This window comes from Dendrobates tinctorius, unplaced genomic scaffold (genome assembly GCF_039654945.1).
Source record: "Dendrobates tinctorius isolate UK_male_01 unplaced genomic scaffold, ASM3965494v1 ptg000162l, whole genome shotgun sequence".
In the NCBI taxonomy this organism is placed as follows: Eukaryota; Metazoa; Chordata; class Amphibia; order Anura; family Dendrobatidae; genus Dendrobates; species Dendrobates tinctorius.
In genome coordinates this window covers 20,379,922-20,400,876 of record NW_027361829.1, presented here as the reverse complement: position 1 = coordinate 20,400,876, position 20,955 = coordinate 20,379,922, and positions in this window count along the sequence as shown.

Below are 20,955 nucleotides of genomic sequence, written 5' to 3'. Positions count from 1 at the left end.
AGAGTCTGTAGTAAAAGGGAATGGTCCACTGTGTCGAAGACAGATGACAGGTCCAGAAAGAGCAGGACAAAGTAGTGTTGGAAGCCAGATGTAAGTGGTTAAAGAGGGAGCAGGTAGAGAGGTTTGAGGACAGTTCAAAATGGACGTATTGTTACACTCGTTTTGAGGCTTAGGGGAGAAGTCATATTTAGTGATAGCTATACACCAAGAAGAGGTCAAGGGAGGACTTTTTGAGGATGGGTGTGATCAAGGTATGTTTGAAGCATCGGAGCATCGGGGGAAGACAACAGTTGTGTCACACACAGTGTGGAAAGACTAAGTGCAACATGAGGATAAGAGGGGAAGGAAGCCCAAATGTTAAAGAAAGGGGGAGTGGAGACCCCTAGGCAGATCTAATAGCACTTTGCCTCCCCTACCATCCATATACTTGTTCCACACCAATCGCAGAGCAGCAACCCAAGCCCTGCATACCCTTAGAGCTAGACCCTGAAAAGGGAAGGGGGGATGAGCACTGGTCAGTCCCCACTGTACACTAAAGAAAAGAAGGGAGACAAGGAGAAGCAGCTTAGCTTGAGCAGACTCAGAGAGGTAGCATCAAACATCCTTCAACAGCACCAGAGAGGAAGTAAGCCGACTGCTATAACTCCAAACCTTCACAAAGGAAAATGTGAATATAACCAGTACCTTCCTGAAACAGACCGAGTGTCTATAAACACTCAACTCCAGGTGTGTCAATTAGAGCCAGAGGGAGGTTGACACTGGGTCCAAAAGTCAGAAGGATTAAGAAGATGTCTGGAATGCCAAACACAGAGACTTTCTGCAGCTAGATGCAGAGTGACTGTCTGTAGCATCTGACACATCTGTGACAAGTTGTCATTGACAGGTTGAAGTGGTGGGTTAGTTTCAGGATGAAGACTGTTGTAAGGTTTGGAATGAGGTGGGATGGGATTGAGTCAAATACAAAGGTGGAGAGATGTGATTTGAAGAGAAAAGAGGACAGTTCATCTTCCGTGATGGTGGTGAAGTTGGTTTTAGAGGAGGAGAGTTGAGTAGTTATGAGGAGGTGCTGTGGGGACTTTAGGCAAAATCTTTGACTTATGTTGTCAATCTTTTGCTTACAGAATGAGGCAAAGTCTTCAGCTGAGATGATTGGTTAAGGAGGGGGAGCTGGGGGATGAAGAGAGAAATGAAAGTACTGAATAGCCATTTAGTGTTGTGAGACAGGGATGATATGAGAGATGAGAAGTAGGTTTGTTTTGCTGCAGTGAGTAATTGTTCAGCATTTTGACAACTTCTGTTACTGGACTGGCTACTCGATTCCCTTTTTTTGGATGACAAGTTCTGCATAAAGTGACCTCTCCTCCTCTTCCTCCACCTAAACATCATACAGAGTACAGTCCTCATAAGTGGCACCCCAATTACCCTTTTTTACCCCAGCGTCACAACTCTTCAACTGCCCAACTGACTGTGGGAAACCATAGATAGGTGATTCCTCAGAGCTGTTCGCACATTCTATTCCATGGGCATAGGTCTGCTTCAAAGATTGGCAAACTCAAGAGGAAGAAAGCTTCTGCACCGCTGGTCTAAATTTTTTGAAGTTGGATCCGGGGCTGTACGAAGTAGGGTCTGAGCAGATTACATACACTGGTCACCAGGCATTAATCCCTGGGGGTGAAGGTGATCCTGATGAGACTCAGATACCTGAGCCACACGTGAATTGTAATGTACTGTCAGGGCAAGAAGAGTAGGGTGATTCTCAGGGCGAGGATTGGGAGAATAGAGAGGATGATGATTAAGTTGTAGATCCCACTCGGTGTGAACCCAGAGGCATGCAGCTGAGTAGCTCATCAGAGGAGGTAGAGGAGAAGGAAGATGAGTAGGTTATGTTACGGCTTCCCACATAGAGAGTGAGTGATGCACCCACGACAAGCACTGCATCCTCAGTCACAACTCTGGCCATGGCAAGTAGTGGTCGCAGGTCTGATGTTCGAAGGGGTGGGAAGGGTTGGCTAGCCTGGCCCTTTTTGAGACCACAAAGGATGACCCAACTCACGTTATTTGCCAACTTTGTAAAAAAATATATGAGTAGAAGCAAAATATCCAATAATTTGCTAATTACATGCATGAACCTGAACATGCGTGATCAGCAAGCGTTAGTCTGTGCCACCCCATTAACCAGATCTGCTGCTTCTTTCTCTCAACGTGGCAAGTGTTCTCACACAGTTCTCTGTCCACAGAACCTTCACTTGTTTACCCGCTAGCTACAGTCTTGGTGAGTGAGAGCCCAACAGCTGTTATGGAAGTGGACATGCCTGCTGTTTTTGACCGATCTCAGACACCGAGCACATCACATCTTTCTCAATCCAGCACAACATCACCACCTGAACCTCACTCACAGGACAGCGGGTTGTTGTGTTCATCCTACTGCACTCTCTGTCAGTACAGCAACCAGCCCTTGTTCGTGTAGTTGTGGTCACATGAAATATTGTTTCTGTCTACACATGACAGAGCTAAGAGCTTGAACTTCACCATCTTCAATCTGCTAATAATAATAACCTTTATTTATACAGCACAAACATATTCTGCAGAGCTTTACAAATCAGCAGTTCATATAAAACAGTCATAAGTTACAAAGTTAACAATAATCTAATAATTAAAGCAAAAATAAGTACAACCCTGCTCGTAAGCCCTAACAATGTACAATGAGGTGGGGGTGACACAAAGTACAGGTGCTTATTTACAATCATAATTCAGACATCTTGAGGAAATGGGGGGTAGATAAAGGCTGCATGAGGTAGTCACCAGCCAATAGTTGTAGTGCTTTCGGATGTGGTTGAGGTTGATGGTGAGTTATCTTCAGAGAAGTAGAGAATGGGGAATTTATAAAAAGTACTTTGATTAGGGAATGCAATAGGCAGCCCCATACAGATGTGTTTTTAGGGAGCGAATAAAACTGTGTAGTTGTGCTTAGTTCTGATTTCTTGGGGTAGAAAGGGGAAGAGGTGAGATATCTAGGTAGGAGATTGAACAGAGTTGGACACAGACCAGATCAAGGGTGTTACCATCTTTGTGTGTCTCAGAGGTTGAAAATTGTGAGAGGCCAAGAGAAGTGGGTAGAAGCTGTGATGCAGTTCGGGAGGTGGGGCTGTTGAAGTCTCACAGGATAATATAGTTGGCAATTCTGAGGACATGAAGTGTGGCACCAAGGCAAAAAAGTGGTCAAAGAAGTGGGTGGGTGAGCCTGGGGGACAGTATATGACCGCTTCTCTGAGGGAGAGGGGATGGAAGACAATGATAGTGTGGGCCTCAAAAGAAGAACGGCATCCAATCAGCATGTATTTATTTATTTTTAAAAAAACAGGATTGGTGGTGGCAGTGAGTAGTGTGATTATCGTAAAGTTATCAGTGATCGTACGGAAGTATATACACATATTCCATGCATTGTAATCCGGAGGTGTATATGCCGTACATGCACTTAGTTTTTTGATAACAAATTATTGGGAACAGCCTGCCGCCTCTTTGATTGTCGCCCAATCGTGTAATTGTCTGGACGATAGGGGCCAGCTGACTGCTCTTCACTCCAAAGATCACAACCGGTGGATCTGTGTGACTCCCGGCCTGTGATTTCTGTGATAATTTGATGAAACCCTTGACAAATTGGTTGGCCAATCTAATCTGTTGGCCACGGTAATGCAGCCTTTCCGCCTTGGTTTCCGAAAGCTGATGGCCGTCACAACCCCCCAATACCAGTTGCCAAGTCGCCATAACTTCTCTAAGAAAGATGTTCCTGCATGTAGCAGACAAAATCACCCGTTCCTTGAAAAAAATCTGTCTAACAGGGTGCATTTCAACGCTGACACCTGGACGAGCAAGCATGGACAGGGGCATTAAGGAGCATTACATCTCGCTGACTGGGCACTGGGTGACTCTGGTGACCATGGGGGCAGGCGGGTAAGAGGCTGCTCTACAAGTCTTGGAATCCTCAAGGCTTGTAAGGCACTAGGGGATGGAGAACTAAACCACTACACACCATAGGAAGGAGAACTAAACTAATAGACAACAGAGGTTGGCTAACTAAACCACTACACACCAGAAGATGGAAAGTGAAACTACTAAACAGGACTTGGCGATTCTTCCCTTCTGAGCTTTGCACACTACAATAGTATGGAATATGGGGTATTGTGTAGCAAATTGTAATGTTCATTTTGTCCTACTATACCTTACGAAAATTAAAAACTTAAGGCCAGCAAACATTTTATTGGTAAAAAAAAGATAATTTTCCATTTACTCAGCCTAATGTTATACAATTCTGTGAATAGGTTAAAATGCTCCGTACAACCCTGGATGAATTTCTCAATAGGAGCAGTTTCTAAAATGGGTCACTTGTGAAGTTTCTGCTGTATTGGCAAGTAAGTTGATTTCTAATGTGACATGTCATCCACAATCTATTCCAGCCAAAATTGCACTCTAGAAATCCAGTTGGTGTTCTTTTTGTTTTGAGCCCTGCCATGTGCCCAAACAGTAGTTTTCCATCACATATGAGGCACTGAGGCAAAATTGTACAACCAACTATATTGTCCATTTTCTCCTGTTACCCTTGTGAAAATGAAAAATTTGTGGCAAAACCAACTTATTTTTGCTGGAAAAATGTATTTTTTTCATTTTCACGGCACAATATTATAAAATTCTGTGATGCACCAGTGGGTTTAAAGGTGCTCACCACACCTCTAGATAAATTCCTTGAGGGGTGTCACTTGTGGAGTATTTTCACTGTTTAGGCACATTAGGGACATGGTGTCCGCTATATATTCCAGCAAATTTTGGCCTTCAAAGTAAAATGGTGCCCCTTCCCATCTGAACCCTGCCGTGCACCTAAACAGTAGTTTTCCATCACATATGGCATATCTGCGCACTTAAGAGAAATCGCACAACAAATTGTGTGGTCTATTTTTTCCGGTTACCCTTGTGAAAATGAAAAATTAGAGGTAAAATCAACATTTTTGCAGGATTTTTTTTTCATTCTCACTGTTCAACACTCTAAAATTCTGTGAAGCACCTGTGGGTTGAGATTTCTTGAGGATGCAGCTTCCAAAATGGGGTCTCTTGTGGAGGGTTTCCACTGTTTAGGCACATCAGGGGCTCTGAATACGTGACAAGCCGTCCACTGTCTATTCCAGCAATTTTTGAGTTCCAAAAGTCTAATGTGCTCCTTCCCTTCCAAGTCCTGCCGTGGTACCAAACTGTAGTTTTCCACCACATATCAGATATTGGTGTACTCATAAGAATTTGCACACGAAATTGTACGGTCAGTTTTCTCCTTGTTTTCCTTATGAAAATTAGGGCAAAACCAATTTTTTTGTGAGAAAAAATTATTTTTTCATTTTCGTTATAAATTTCTGTGAAGTACCTGTGGATTCTACATGCTTACCACACCTCTAGATACAGTTGTGGCCAAAAGTATTGACACCCCTGCAATTCTGTCAGGTAATACTCAGTTTCTTCCTGAAAATGATTGCAAACACAAATTCTTTGGTATTATTATCTTCAATTAATTTGTCCTAAATGAAAAAACACAAAAAGAATTGTCCTAAAGGCAAATTGGATATAATTCCACACCAAACATAAAAAAGACGGTGGATAAAAGTATTGGCACTGTTCTAAAAATCATGTGATGCTTCTCTAATTTGTGTAATTAACAGCACCTGTACTTACCTGTGGCACCTAACAGATGTTGGCAATAACTAAATCACACTTGCAGCCAGTTGACATGGATTAAAGTTGACTCAACCTCTGTCCTGTGTCCTTGTGTGTACCACATTGAGCATGGAGAAAAGAAAGAAGACCAAAGAACTGTCTGAGGACTTGAGAAACCAAATTGTGAGGAAGCATGAGCAATCTCAAGGCTACAAGTCCATCTCCAAAGACCAGAATGTTCCTGTGTCTACCGTGCGCAGTGTCATCAAGAAGTTTAAAGCCCATGGCACTGTGGCTAACCTCCCTAGATGTGGACGGAAAAGAAAAATTGACAAGAGATTTCAACGCAAGATTGTGCGGATGTTGGATAAAGAACCTCGACTAACATCCAAACAAGTTCAAGCTGCCCTGCAGTCCGAGGGTACAACAGTGTCAACCCGTGCTATCCGTCGGCGTCTGAATGAAAAGGGACTGTATGGTAGGAGACCCAGGAAGACCCCACTTCTTACTCCGAGACATAAAAAAGCCAGGCTGGAGTTTGCCAAAACTTACCTGAAAAAGCCTAAAATTTTTGGAAGAATGTTCTCTGGTCAGATGAGACAAAAGTAGAGCTTTTTGGGCAAACTCATCGACATAGAGTTTAGAGGAGAAAAAAAGAGGCATTCAAAGAAAAGAACACGGTCCCTACAGTCAAACATGGTGGAGGTTCCCTGATGTTTTCGGGTTGCTTTGCTGCCTCTGGCACTGGACTGCTTGACCGTGTGCATGGCATTATGAAGTCTGAAGACTACCAACAAATTTTGCAGCATAATGTAGGGCCCAGTGTGAGAAAGCTGGGTCTCCCTCAGAAGTCATGGGTCTTCCAGCAGGACAGTGACCCAAAACACACTTCAAAAAGCACTAGAAAATGGTTTGAGAGAAAGCACTGGAGACTTCTAAGGTGGCCAGCAATGAGTCCAGACCTGAATCCCATAGAACACCTGTGGAGAGATCTAAAAATGGCAGCTTGGAGAAGGCACCCTTCAAATATCAGGGACCTGGAGCAGTTTGCCAAAGAAGAATGGTCTAAAATTCCAGCAGAGCATTGTAAGAAACTCATTGATGGTTACCGGAAGCGGTTGGTCGCAGTTATTTTGGCTAAAGGTTGTGCAACCAAGTATTAGGCTGAGGGTGCCAATACTTTTGTCTGGCCCATTTTTGGAGTTTTGTGTGAAATGATCAATGTTTTGCTTTTTGCTTCATTCTCTTTTGTGTTTTTTCATTTAAGAGAAATTAAATGAAGATAATAATTCAAAAGAATTTGTTTGCAATCATTTTCAGGAAGAAACTGAGTATTATCTGACAGAATTGCAAGGGTGTCAATACTTTTGGCCACAACTATAACTTCCTTGAGGAGTGCTCCTTCCCTTCTGATCCCTGCTGTACACTCAAATAGTGGTTTTCCACCACATATAGGGTATCAGCATACTCAAGAGAAATTGGACAACAAATTGTATGGTCCATTTTCTACTGTTACCCTATTGAAAATGCAAAATTTGAGTCAACATTTTGAGGCATAAAGTAATTGTCATTATTTCCTTCCACATTGCTTTAATTCCTATTAAGCACCTGATGGGTCAATTACCTTCTTGAATGTGGTTTTAAGCACTTTTATGGGGTGAAGTTTTTAAAATGGTGTCACTTTTGGGTATTTTTTTTATATAGGCATCTCCAAAGTCACTTCAAATGTGATCCCTATAAGAATTTGTTTTGTTTATTTTGTTCGAATATTGAGAAATTGATGATCAATATTTAACCCTTCTAATTTCCTAACAAAAAATATGTTTCCAAAATGATACTCACGTAATGTAGACATGTGGTAAAATGTTATTTATGAACTATTTTGTGTGATATAACTATCTGGTTTAGGGGCATAAAAATTAAAACTTTGAAAATTGAGAAGTTTTCAAAATTTTCACCAAAATTCCAATATTTTCACAAATAAACACAATAAATATCTACCTAAATTTATCACTAACATGATGTACAATATGTCACAAAAAAACATTTTCAGAATCACTGGGATCCGTTGAAGTGTTCCAGAATTATTAAGTCATAAAATTACACTTGTCAGAATTGTAAAATTTGGCTGATCAGGTAGCTGAAAACATACCTTTTATAATTATGGACAAAATTTCAACCTTGGTCTCATCACTTCAAAACACATTTCCCACACACTTTTAGTAGATTTGATGTAGGTTTTGACAAAACATAGCCGGCTTGGATATTTTACTTCGTAAGAATAGGCTTGCACGTTTTGCCGTTATACCCCACAATTCAGACATATGACGAATACAGAATTTCTTTGGCTCTGCTGTAGTTTCTTGTACTTTGGCAAAAAAAGGGATTGGCCCCCCTTTCTGAGCTAGGTGTTTCATCTATATAACTTCCCATGGACGAGTGTCTGTACAGATGGGCCCCTGTCCTGATCTGCCCTTAAAATCACATTGTATTGGCAGCAGATTATTCAGGATACTCTCCAAGCATGTGACAACAGAGCTTCTTTATTCAGCAACAAACATGAACAATATATGATAAGCTTAACAGATCAGGAATAAATAATTGTGTGTCTCTATCTGTGCAGCAACTACAGCAGGCTGCTTCTCTCATACACAGACACAGGAAAAACAGGAAATACAGTCTTCCTTTGTGAGCCTCTGGGAGGTTTTTTTTTGTTCTGCTTTATAAACAGCATACAAATCTATCAACTAAGCACTCAGACAGGAATGGAGTTGTTGCACCAATCATATTCCAACACTCCCACTCAACCACTACTTATCCTGTTAATCCCATTGCGGTTCTGATGTACACAAACTTGGCTCTTGATAATGGCTTTGTCATACCATCAGCTATAATCTTGTCAGACTCTCAATAAACAAACTCGAGTAAACCACGTTCCACTAAATCACGTAAGTGGTGATGTGTTACATTAATGTGCTTAGTCTTTGCACTAATCTCACTGCTGGCAAGTTTAATGCATCCTTGGTTGTCATCATAAAAAACTGTTGGTTGAGCTAATGGCTTGCCGAAGTCTTCCAAAAGTTGCTTCAACCAAATTACTTTTTGATTTGCATAAGCAGCAGACATATATTCTGCTTCAGTAGAAGATAATGCGTCTGACACTTGTTTTCTGCTGGACCAAGAAATTTAATTTTCTCCTAACTTGAACAAGTAGCCACTTGTTGATTTCCGATCACTTGAATCTCCTGCCCAATCTGTATCCACATAATTTCTGAGTGTGAGATTTCCTGATGCAGATATCTTAAGATTTAGCCTTTGAGTTTCTTTAAGATATTGAAGAATTCCTTTAATTGCATTCCAGTCTCTTTGGCGTGGCTTGCTTACAATTCAGCAGAGAATTCCAACTGTGGCTGTGATATCCGGACAAGTTGTGGTTGCTATGTACAGAAACGCCCCCACTGCTTGTCTGTAACTCTCATTGCTAGGTAGCAGATTTTCTTCTCCTTCCAACTCTAAGTAGAATGGATCCATTGGTGTTAACACACCTTTAGCTTCTGACAATCAAAACTGGTTTAGGATTGCGGAAATTTTAGAACTTTGGTTGAGAAGAAAACTCCCATATTCCTCTCTCTGGATTTGGATTCACAAATAATATGTCCGAATTCCAAGGTCCTTAGTCTCAAAATGCTGGTTGAGAAATTCACCTAGCTTTGCAATTTCCTTTTCATCTTGATGAGACATGATTACATCGTCTACATATAGGAGAACATACATCCACTCCTTCACTACATTTTTTGTATACAAACATGGATCAGCTTGAGATCTATTAAATCTTTCATCCATCAAAACTTTGTTCATTTTTGATTTCCAATCTCTTGTCCAAGCTCTTGCCGACTGCTTAAGGCTAGGTTCATATTTGTGTTTAGGAGGGCTGTGGATGGCTGCCTACTTCCTCCCTTCTTCCTCCCTGAAGCTCCACCTACTTCTGTATGCATCCTGCATTTCCCGGCATACCTATCTTTAACATTAGGTACGCAGGGACAAGCGTTGTATGCGGATGCATCCGCATGGCACGATTTGACGTGTGTGGCGACCGCACGAAAATGTAAAAGTTGCCATTACTACAGGTAATGAGTGGAGGACACAGGAGCCTCTTAAAGAAGAAGTTCAGCGAGAGCCAGAAATCTTGCATGTTTTTAGGTGACCAAATACTTATTTTCCACCTTAATTAGAAAAATAAATCTTGCCAAATCAGACAAGGTGATTGTCTGGATTTGTTTTCTCATTTTGACTCTTATATGTGGTCTACCTATGATGTTAATGAAGCTGGAGTCACACATAGTGACTCACCAGCGATCCCAACAACGATATCAACGTGTCAAGATCGCTAGTGAGGCGCTATGTGATCGCTGGGGAGCCGTCACACAGACAGCTTCACCAGCGATCAGCACAGCGACGCTGAGCTCGCGGCGTCGCTGTGTTCGTTAGTTACCAGCGTGCTGATGCAGGGAGCTGGTAACTAACGTACACATCAGGTATCCAAGGGACGTGCGTCCCTTAGATACCCGATGTGTAGGTTAGTTACCAGCAGATCGTTGGTCTCTTGCCTGTCACACGCAGTGAAGCGTGCTGGCCAGAGGGAGACCAGCGATAAAAGAAATGTCCAGCGGTTTCCTACAGCGATCAGCGATACCGGCAGGGGGGCCGGTCGCTGATCGCTGTCACACACAACGATCTCGCTGGTGAGATCGCTGTTGTGTCACAAAAATTGTGACTCAGCAGCGATCTCGCTAGCGAGATTGCTATGTGTGACGGGGCCCTTACAGGCCTCTCTAATCTTTTTAAGTGGGAGAACTTGCACAGTAGGTGGCAGGCTAAATACCTTTTTCCCCCACTGTATATGCAGCAAAATTGTGTGCTGGCAGAATCCACAAATACAGTTGTGCTCAAAAGTTTACATACCCCACCAGAATTTTTGCTTTTTTGGCCTTTTTATCAGAGACTATGAATGATAACAACAAAACTTTTTCTCCACTCATGGTTAGTGGTTGGGTGAAGCCATTTATTGTCAAACTACTGTGTTTTCTCTTTTTATATCATATAACAACACAAAACATCCAAATTACCCTAATCAAAAGTTCACATATCCTAGTAATTTTGGCCTGATACCATGCACAGAAGTTGACACAATTGGGTTTGAAAAGCTGCAAAAGGAAACGTTCTCACTTGTGACCTGTTTGCTTGTAATCACTGTTTGTGCATAAAAACTGAGTGAGCTTCTGGGATCCAGACAGACTCTTGCATTTTTCACCCAGCCACTGACATTTCTGGATTGTGAGTCATGGGGAAAGCAAAAGAATTGCCATCGGATCTACGGGAAAAGGTAGTTGAACTGTATAAAACAGGAAATGGATGCAAAAAGATATCCAAGGAATTGATAAAGCCAGTCAAACTGTGATTAACAAATGGAAAATCAGGGGCTCTGTAGAAACAAAACCACAGTGAGGCAGACCAATAAAAATTTTGGCCACAACTGCGAGGAAAATTGCTCGGGATGCAAAGAAAAACCCACAAATATCATCAGCTGAAATACAGGACTATCTGAAAACTAGCGGCGTGGCTGTTTCAAGATGCACAATAAGGAGGCACTTGAAGAAAAATGGTTGAGTCACCAGAAGAAAGCCATTACTGCGCCAATGCCACAAAGTATCTCACCTACAATACGCAAAACACCACTGAGACAAGCCTGAAATGTTCTGGAACAAGGTAATTTGTAGTGAAGAGACCAAAATTGAACTTTTTGGCCACAATCATAAATGTTACATTTGGAGAGAAGTCAACAAGGTCTAGGATGAAAGGAACACCATTCCTACTGTAAAGCAAGGAGGTGGATCGCTGATGTTTTGGGGATATGTTAGCTACAAAGGCACAGGAAACTTTGTCAAAGTTGAAGGAAAGATGAATGCAGCATGTTATCAGCAAATACTGGAGGCAACTTTGAAATCATCAGCCCAGAAGCTGCGAATGGGACGTACTTGGACATTCCAGCATGACATCGATTCAAAACACAAAGCCAAGTCGACCAGTCATTGGCTACTGCAGAGCAAAGTGAATGTTTTGAAGTGGCCATCTCAGTCTCCTGACCTCAATATCATTGAGCCACTCTGGGGAGATCTCAAGTGCCCAGTTCATGCTAGACAGCCCAAGAATTTACAGGAACTGGAGGCTTTTTACCAAGAAGAGTGGGCAGCTTTACCATCTGAGAAAATAAAGAACCTTATCCACATCTAGCAGAAAAGACTTCAAGCTGTCATTGATGTTAGAGGGGGCAATACACGGTATTAAGAAATTGGGTATGTGAACTTTTGATCAAGGTCATTTGGATGTTTTGGGTTGTCATTATAATTTAAAAAAAGAATACACAGTAGTTTGACAATAAATGGCTTCACCCAACCACTAACCATGAGTGAAGAAAAAGTTTTGGTGTTAGCATTCATATTTTCTGACAAAAAGCCAAGAAAGCAAAAATTCTGCTGTGGTGTGTAAACTTTTGAGCACAACTGTTCTTCCTTTAATGCATGGGATAAGCAGGGAACCAGACCTTGCAGGAACACGGGTGTGCATAAAATAGCATGAACAGCATAGTAGAAAAAAGTAGAGGAAAAATCCCACTCACCATATTTAAAATGTTTCTTCTTTATTGGAAAATTAAAACTTAGGGTTTGCAGTGGTGACTGGAATGCTTGTAGAATGACAGCTGTTTCTCACCAATGACTTGTTGAATGTACACCTTCTGAAGCACCAGTTGGTTAGAAATGACTATCGTCCTGCAAGCATTCCATTCACCCCTGCAAACCCTAAGTTTTAATTTTCCAATAAAGAAGAAATGTTTTAAAAAAGGATGGTGAGTGCGATTTTTCCCTCTACGTTTTTTTTTATATATATAATTCCTCTGAGTCTGTAACACAGCAACTGGAATAAATCTGGGGGCGTCACCAAGTAATTAAATGCCAAGGAAAATAAAACTCTGACCCTTAGAGTAGCTCCTTAAATCAAGCAGGTTAGGCAAAGTGAGTAACAATAGTATGTGGTAGATTGCAGAATGCTAATGGTGGGTCTGATTGTATTATGGCAGTCCTACTCTAACATGAAAACCTCAAAAAGAGGAAAAAATCCTCCAAAAAATTCAGATACAAACCAGACAGGCCTAAATGCATCTGCACTAATACAGGGTGCAGCGGACCCAAGTAAAATGGCAGCTGCACAGGTGCATAAATACCAAATGAAACAGCCAGCCTACAATCAGGGATTGGCCGTGTGGTACACCAGTGCAGAAGAAATAATCCGCATGTGGCAGTGTTCACACAGGAATGCAGGACTTCTGGTTCACAACCTCTTAGTAACACCATATAGGAGGGCTGCCCAGTGCCAACTAGAATGCATCCCGTGTGAACAGAGGCCACAAGTTTGCAGAACCATTTGGGCTCAACTGCACCTTGAAAGAAATATAAAAAGTGCACAAAAAACATATCAATATATGTAAGGTATTGGTTGATATTAAGGCCTTAATACGGAAGCTGGCAAACTGAGTCAAAGTTCCTTACACTTGCCAGTCCTACTCTAACATGAAAACCTCAAAAAGAGGAAAAAGTCCTCCAAAAAATTCAGATACAAGCAGTTTGCCAGCTTTCGTATTAATGCATTCTAGTTGGCACTGGGCAGCCCTCCTATACGGTGTTGCTAAGAGGTTGTGAACCAGAAGCCCTGCATTCCCTGTGTGAACACTGCCACATGCGGATTATTTCTTCTGCACTGGTGTACCACACGGCCAATCCCTGATTGTAGGCTGGCTGTTTCATTTGGTATTTATGCACCTGTGCAGCTGCCATTTTACTTGGGTCCGCTGCACCCTGTATTAGTGCAGATGCATTTAGGCCTGTCTTGTTTGTATCTGAATTTTTTGGAGGATTTTTTCCTCTCTTTGAGGTTTTCATGTTAGAGTAGGACTGGCAAGTGTAAGGAACTTTGACGCAGTTTGCCAGCCTCCGTATTAAGGCCTTAATATCAACCAATACCTTACATATATTGATATGTTTTTTGTGCACTGATTGTATTATGGTCCATGGAGGCTGATTGGGGAGAGACACAGTTACAATGGTAACCCATTCTTGAGTTATAGTGCTTAGACATAATCACAATTTTTGTATTTTTGTTTGTCTACCTCCTTTTTGAGGATTGACCACAGGTTCTCAATTTGATTGAGATCTGATATGTTTCTCAGTCATGTACCCTAAATGTCAATATTTTATTCACCGAGCCATGTAACTATCACTTTTGCCTTGTAACATAGTGCTCCATCATGGAGGAAAGAAAACATTATCACCAAATTACTCTCGTATCTTTGGGAGAAGTTACTCTTGGGGTGATTCTTAGATACCATTCTTTATTTATGGCAGTGTTCTTGGGCAAAATTGTGAGTAAACACACACCCGTGGAAGAAAGGCAACTTCACACATGAATGTTCTCAGGATACTTTAATGTTGGTATGACAGGAGACTCACAGAAGCACACCTTTTCTACTCCAAACAATTATTCCTCCAAATATCCCAAATAGTCTGTAGTGGGCTTCAACAGAGAAAACACATAACCCAAGTCCCCTTGAGTCCAATTAATGTATTTCCTGCATAATCTCCATCTGTAGGAAGTTCAGGGATTGGAGTGCAGAGGACTGGAAGAATGATTGCCCAGATCAGAAAAGATAAGCACTACCATGAGTCCTGTGTCATGCCAACACTAAATAAACATGAGACCATTCATGCATGGGGTTGTATTTTATCCAAGGGAGTAGGGTCACTCACAATTTTTCCTAAGAACACTGCCATCAATAAAGAATAGTATCTAAACTTCTTCCAAGAGCAACTTCTCACAATAATCTAGAAGCAATTTGGCAATGAATAATGCCTTTTCCAGCATCATGGACAACCATGTCACAAGTCAAAAGTCATAACCTAGTGGCTCCGTGAACTAAGCGTTGCTATTTTGGGTCCATTGTAAGGAAACTCCCAAGATCTAAATTCCATTGAGAATCTAAGGTTAATCCTCCAATAACTGGTGGTCAATTAAAACACATGGGTTGCCATTAGTCAGGATTTGGCCCAGAAGCTGATATCCAACATGCGAGAGAAATTGCAGAAGTCTTGCAAAATGAGAGTCAACACTGTAAATATAGGGAATTTGCATAAATTTAATGTATTTTTCAATAAAAGTTTTAAACTTGTGAATTTATTATCATTTAAAAATTCAGTAGCCATTCAAACATCTAACTAAAAGATTTAAACATACTGAACAAAAAAAAATTTAAAAAAAAATTGTGCCAATTTCAAAACTTTGGGCCAAAACTCTGTTTTTACAACTCATGAAAAAGAACCACACTTTCCAACTTTTGTCTACTCTGCCTTGCTTTATTTATTCTTACACCTATAGAACTTTAAAAAAAACCCACCTCTTTAGTTCAGTAAGAAAGAACCATCAATTTATCCCAAAACAATAACAACACATTGGTAGAAATAAATATACAATTATGTGTTTCCAAAAGATAAAACTGTTTTGATTGCAACCTCCCAAGAAAAACACAGTTGTGAAAAAGTTAATGAATAAGCAATACAAAGAATTGATTGTGTTGTGAGCTCTCATGGGAAATTTTCTTATACTGCAGATGAGTTCATCCATAAGTAAGTAGGTTTTCAGTGTCAGCCAAGGCAAAGAATGCAATATAAGGAGTTTATAGAATTACAACTGCATAACAAGCAACATTTTTTGGGGGGAACCACAAATTGCAATATGCTACTGAATAATATTGATTTACTATACAGAATAATTAATGACCATGCAATTTAGATGAAATGATGTAAATAATGAATACAGGAGATTTCTTCATCATTTTTTGTAATTGTGATGCAATACTATATGAAAATTTCACAGAAATGGCTGTGAAATAATATTTCAAATTGTCACATACCAAAAAACATAGCCAAGAAGAATACACTAAATGACAGCATAATATATGCATATGTCTAGTAGTTCAAATCTCACTCACAAGGTCACATCAAATTCAAGATTGCTAAAACGGAGATGCAACTTGAGTATTTTAATAAGAAGATTAATGTAAATTAGTTTAATTAAAGTATAAGCCAAAAGCATTTCCTATTTGCAGAGTGGCTACAATTCTCATTTAAATTACCTGTTCTAAATAAGTCAAACTGTTTGCTATGACTTTTCTAAGAAATATAATTTAAATATAGAACAAATCAAACAATATGAAATATGTTTTCCTACTCCTTCACAGCAGTCTCACCAATTACCTGCTCTTTCAGGACCAGTAAATGGCTTTAAAGGCAATGTATCATCAGAATTGACATGTTCTTTTTCTTCTTTTTGTGCTAAATATTTTTTGTTTTTTTTCTTTGCGCTATATATTTTTAAATCACACTGTGTGTTAAAAAAGTAGGAAACTTTCAATTGCCATCCTGGCCATTGGGGCTATTTTAACCCCTTCATGACCAGAGGTATTTTTGGTTTTGCATTTTCATTTTTTATGCACCTTGTTCCCAGAGCCATATTTTTTTTATTTTTCCGTCAATATGGCCATGTGAGGGTTTGTTTTTTGCGGGATGAGTTGTACTTTTGAACAACTCCATTGGTTTTACCATGATGTGTTTTCAAAAACGGGAAAAAAATTCCAAGCGAGGCGAAATTGCAAAAAAAGTGCGATCCCACCCTTGTTTTTTATTTTGCTTTTTTACTAAGTTCACTAAATGCTAAAACTGACCTGCCATTATGATTCTCTAGTTCATTACGAGTTCATAGACACCAAACACGTCCAGGTTCTTTTTTATCTAAGTGGTGAAAAAAAATTCCAAACTTTGCTAAAAAAAATTGCGCCATTTTCTCATACCCGTAGTGTCTCCATTTTTCGTGATCTTGGGTTGTGTGAGGGCTTATTTTTTGTGTGCTGAGCTGATGTTTTTAATGACACTATTTTGGTGTAGATACAATCTTTTGATCTCCCGTTATTGCATTTTAATGCAACGTCGCAGTGACCAAAAAAACATAATACTGGTGTTTTGACTTTTTTTCTCGCTACACCGTTTAACGATTAGGTTAATCCTTTTTTTATTAATAAATTGGGCGATTCTGAGTGCGGCGATACCAAATATATGTATGTTTGATTTTTTTTATTGTTTTTTTAATGGGGCGAAAGGGGGGTGACTTGAACGTTTATTTTTTTATATATTTTTTAAAACTTTTCTTTCACTTTTGGCATGCTTCAGTAGTCTCCATGGGAGACTAGAAGCTGCCATAACCCGATCGGCTCTGCTACATACAGGCGATGATCAGATTGCCTGTATGTAACAGAATACCTCACTTGGTATGAGCGCCGACCATCGGGCAGCGCTCATAGCAATCCGGCACTGGCAACCATAGAGGTCTCCAGTAGACCTCTGGTTGTCATGCCAATCCATCCGTGACCCGCGATCAAGTGACGGGGGTCACCGATGGTCGGATTTACGGCACAATTGCCAGAAGTGAATGTTAAATGCCGCTGTCAGATTTTGACAGCAGCATTTAATGGGTTATTAGCCGTGGGTGGATCGCGATGCCACCCGCGACTGTTCTGAGCACATGTCAGCTGTTCAAAACAGCTGACGTGCTGGGAAAGATGTGGGCTCAGCGCCGGAGCCCACATCAAAGGGAGGGACTTCGACATCAGTGTAAATTTACGCCTGATGTCGGAAAGGGGTTAAACTCGTACTTCATGTTGTTTAACAGAACACTTTTCAGAAGTGTCATTATTAGTGTTGAGCATTCCGATACCGCAAGTATCGGGTATCGGCCGATACTTGCTGTACCGGAATTCCGATACCGACTTCCGATATTTTTTCAATATCGGAAGTCGGCATCGGAATCGGAAGTTCAAAGTTGATTGACAGCCTGACGTCATCATGATGCGCGGTGTGTGCGCATCATGATGCGCCGTCATTTCAGGCCTTCCGGGGGTCTCTGCCGGCCTGCCGGGGGGCTGTGCCGGCCTGCCGGGGGGCTGTGTGGACTGCCCGGGGTCTGTACCGGCCTGCCGGGGGGCTGTGCCGGCCTGCCGGTGGTCTGTGCACCCTGTGGGGGTCTGTACCGGCCTGCCGGGGGGCTGTGCCGGCCTGCCGGTGGTCTGTGCACCCTGTGGGGGTCTGTGACGGCCTGCCGGGGGGCTGTGCCGGCCTGCCGGGGGGCTGTGCTGATGTCCGGGGGTCTGTGCAAGCATCGTCCGATGGGACTACAAGTCCCATCTGGCGATGCCTGCTACCATGACAGTGATTGACACATTAGCCAATGATGGGACAGTAGTAGTCCCATCATCCGGCTAATGTGTTAAATGTTAAAAAAAAAAAAAAAATACTACATACATACTACATGCATGCTACATACATACTACATACATACTACATACATACTACATACATACCACATATATACTACATACATACTACATGCATACTACATACATAACACATATATACTACATACATACTACATACATACTACATGCATGCTACATACATACTACATGCTACATACATACTACATATATACTACATACATACTACATACATACTACATACATACTACATGCATGCTACATACATACTACATGCTACATACATACTACATATATACTACATGCATGCTACATACATACTACATGCTACATACATACTACATATATACTACATACATACTACATACATACTACATGCATGCTACATACATACTACATGCTACATACATACTACATATATACTACATGCATGCTACATACATACTACATGCTACATACATACTACATATATACTACATACATACTACATATATGCTACATACATACTACATATATACTACATGCATGCTACATACATACTGCATGCTACATACATACTACATGCTACATACATACTACATATATGCTACATACATACTACATATATACTACATGCATGCTACATACATACTGCATGCTACATACATACTACATGCTACATACATACCACATATATACTACATACACTCACTGGCCACTTTATTAGGTACACCATGCTAGTAAGGGGTTGGACCCCCTTTTGCCTTCAGAACTGCCTCAATTCTTCGTGGCAGAGATTCAACAAGGTGCTGGAAGCATTCCTCACAGATTTTGGACCATATTGACATGATGGCATCACACAGTTGGAGCAGATTTGTCGGCTGCACATCCCTGATGCGAATCTCCCGTTCCACCACATCCCAAAGATGCTCTATTGGATTGAGATCTGGTGACTGAGGAGGCCATTTGAGTACAGTGAACTCATTGTCATGTTCAAGAAACCAATCTGAGATGATTCGAGCTTTATGACATGGCGCATTATCCTGCTGAAAGTAGCCATCAGATGTTGGGTACATTGTGGTCATAAAGGGATGGACATGGTCAGCAACAATACTCAGGTAGGCTGTGGCGTTGCAACGATGCTCAATTGGTACCAAGGGGCCCAAAGAGTGCCAAGAAAAAATTCCCCACACCATGACACCACCACCACCAGCCTGAACCGTTGATACAAGGCAGGATGGATCCATGCTTTCATGTTGTTTACGCCAAATTCTGACCCTACCATCCGAATGTCGCAGCAGAAATCGAGACTCATCAGACCAGGCAACGTTTTTCCAATCTTCTACTGTCCAATTTCGATGAGCTTGTGCAAATTGTAGCCTCAGTTTCCTGTTCTTAGCTGAGAGGAGTGGTACCCAGTGTGGTCTTCTGCTGCTGTAGCCCATCTGCCTCAAAGTTCGACGCACTGTGCGTTCAGAGATGCTCTTCTGCCTACCTTGGTTGTAACGGGTGGCAATTTGAGTCACTGTTGCCTTTCTATCAGCTCGAACCAGTCTGCCCATTCTCCTCTGACCTCTGGCATCAACAAGGCATTTCCGGCCACAGAACTGCCGCTCACTGGATTTTTGTTTTCTTTTTCGGACCATTCTCTGTAAACCCTAGAGATGGTTGTGCGTGAAAATCCCAGTAGATCAGCAGTTTCTGAAATACTCAGACCAGCCCTTCTGGCACCAACAATCATGCCACGTTCAAAGGCACTCAAATCACCTTTCTTCCCCATACTGATGCTCGGTTTGAACTGCAGGAGATTGTCTTGACCATGTCTACATGCCTAAATGCACTGAGTTGCCGCCATGTGATTGGCTGATTAGAAATTAAGTCTTAACACACAGTTGGACAGGTGTACCTAATAAAGTGGCCAGTGAGTGTACATACTACATGCATGCTACATGCTACATACATACCACATACATACTACATACATACTACATACATACTACATATATACTACATGCATGCTACATACATACTACATGCTACATACATACTACATATATACTACATGCATGCTACATACATACTGCATGCTACATGCATGCTACATACATACTTCATACATACTACATGCTACATACATACCACATATATACTACATACATACTACATACAATACATTCATACAATACATACATAGACATACAGTACATATAACATAGAGTAACATACTTACCAATACTTGTCACATTGTTCCCCGAAGCCATTGTCTTTTACGGAATAAATATTAACATAACAAACCACAAAAATACTCACCCACGATCCGAAGCAGTCCACGAGTGTGTCCCACGACGATCTTGGGTAGAGAACTGCAGCATCAGCTGTTGCTGCCGTTCTCTACGGGCTGCAGGAATCCAATGACGGAAGGTAGGTATCCTTCCGCACTGTATTCCTCCGCCACTTAAAAAAAAAAAAAGTCCCTAGTCTCACTTTATGCCATTGCTGTGTGGGTCTTGCGGGCTGCCGGGGTTCTGTGCGGGCTGCCGGGGGTCTGTGCAGGCCTGCCGGGGGTTGTGTGTGCAGGCATCGTCCTATGGGACTACAAGTCCCATTGGGCTATGCCTGCTACAATGACAGTGATTGACACATTAGCCAATGAAGGGACAGTAGTAGTCCCATCATCCGGCTAATGTGTTGAATGTAAAAAAACAAACAAAAAAAACCATACATACTACATACATACTACATATATACTACATTCATTCAACATACATACATACTACATATATACTACATTCATACAACATACATACATACTACATACATACTACATATATACTACATTCATACAGCATACA